The sequence below is a fragment of the Rhamphochromis longiceps genome, linkage group LG3 (assembly GCF_057381845.1).
Source record: "Rhamphochromis longiceps isolate RC_006_pf linkage group LG3, R_longiceps_female_GT1.1, whole genome shotgun sequence".
NCBI classification, from domain to species: Eukaryota; Metazoa; Chordata; class Actinopteri; order Cichliformes; family Cichlidae; genus Rhamphochromis; species Rhamphochromis longiceps.
The window spans coordinates 9,276,322-9,278,069 of NC_140559.1; the positions used below are offsets into that span (position 1 = coordinate 9,276,322).

Sequence of the window (1,748 nt, forward strand, 5' to 3'; positions counted from 1 at the left end):
AAGCATCCGTCCATCCGTCTGCTTCCGCTTATCCTTTTTCAGGGTGGCGGGGTGCTTGAGCCTGTCCCAGCTGTCTTAGGGCGAGAGGCGGGGTGCACCCTGGACAGGACCCAGTCTGTGGCAGGGCTAACACATAGACATAGACAACCATTCGCACACATTCACACCTTTGGGCAATTTAGCGTTTCCAATGAACCTGTCCCCTAACTGCACGTCTTTGGACTGATGCCACTTTTCCATAATTTTGTGGCACAGGCGTGTTTCTCCAAGCAGCATTGTGTTAGGACTGCAGACAGGCTTAACACAGAGCTCTTTTCTCACAGTACATACATTATCTTCATGAAATGTGCGAGACATTCACAAAAAAACTGTCAATTAGTCTGCTATGTGATCTAATGGTGCATGCTGGCGTTGAACTGTGTGCTGATAACACTGTTCCTGTAGCACAGAAAACACATGGTAACCATTCAGTTACACGAGCTTGGACCCAGTGAAGGTGCTGTTGGTGTTTTTGGACGGCGTTCATACAACGTTTCTTTTATTTAGTCTCTAAAATCTTGTTGGGCTTGAATAAAAAGTATGCATATGTTATTAAAAAAAATCAATTACATTCTTCAGCTTCAGATTTTGATATGCTGTCTGTCTACTTTTATGTAATTCAGGTCTAATGGCTGGTTTGCATTGTGGAAATCGGGGTAGAGTTAGAAAGGAAGACATTTATTCAGGTGGCAAGTTCGACATATCTGTACAAACCTTTAGATGCATGAACTTTTGAAGAGGCTCATACCACAAGAGTAAAACCAGGCCAGATGGGACAGCCCCGCACAGAAATGTGCTATCTGTGTATGGGTTTCTTGCTGAAACAGAGAGAGCAGGACTAAGTGTCTGCAGTTGTTCTCCGTGAACAAACAGACTGACCAGAGTAACTCGGCATTGCTTACCTACACTGCACCTCCTACAACCTTTAGTGTCAGGAATCTTTACAGATATGGCAAACTTTCTGTGGCCAACAGAGAATATCCAGGTCAGAACAAGCAGACAAAATTGGGTTTACAGTATCCTCCTTCCTCAAAATCAGGCGGTAGCATCATACATGACATTATTAACACTGCTGCACCTACAGCTCCTGTTTCCCTGCATCTGTGATGGCGTGTCGTACCTGAGACTGATCCGCTCAGTGAGGCGGTTGGTGCTGAGCGACAGGCTGCTGTGTTTCTTGTGCAGATGTCCTTTCTGTTCAAACAGAGCTGGCAGGCTGTGCGAGTAAAGCTGGGCCGACTTGCCTGCAGGATGGAGCCTTTTTAGAGCAGCATATTATCGAGTGGACACAATGTTCTCCGTTTGTGTCACGCTGTTTGTTACCTGATACGGACATCAGCAGGGACGTGCAGAGGGGGGGGCTAGAGGGGCTTGAGCACCCGCCCCTTTCCTGATGAGTGCCCAAAGTGCCCTTTTGTTGAGGCAACTTTTAAATTTTTTTAATTTATTTTTTTATGTGTGTGTGTGTGCGGAGTCTTGTCTGTGCCCCTCAACAATAATATTTAACTATTAATCACAGTTTTGCTAAATAAAAGGATCTGGCTTGCATCAGTCACATGATCACTATTAACCAATGATCGCCCTTGACGGCAGAACGCGCTGGTTACGAGCCGGGAACGAGCTCACAAAGAGCACGCGCATTTTTAGCGGTCCGGAGCTGTAGGAGAAACACAAGTTAACTCAGAGACACAGACTGATGCGACAAAACC

The 1,748-nt window shown here is 45.9% G+C and overlaps 1 long non-coding RNA gene across 1 annotated transcript; it reads right to left on the reverse strand.

Moving 5' to 3' along the window:
• Positions 1-379: 379 nt before the first annotated feature.
• On the reverse strand, positions 380-1,364 carry LOC146672825 (uncharacterized). The gene is made up of 3 exons (XR_014908525.1): positions 1,160-1,364; positions 942-1,000; positions 380-857 (listed from the first exon to the last, which is right to left on the reverse strand). It is a non-coding gene; the product is annotated as an uncharacterized LOC146672825 (long non-coding RNA).
• Between the last annotated feature and the right edge of the window lie 384 nt (positions 1,365-1,748).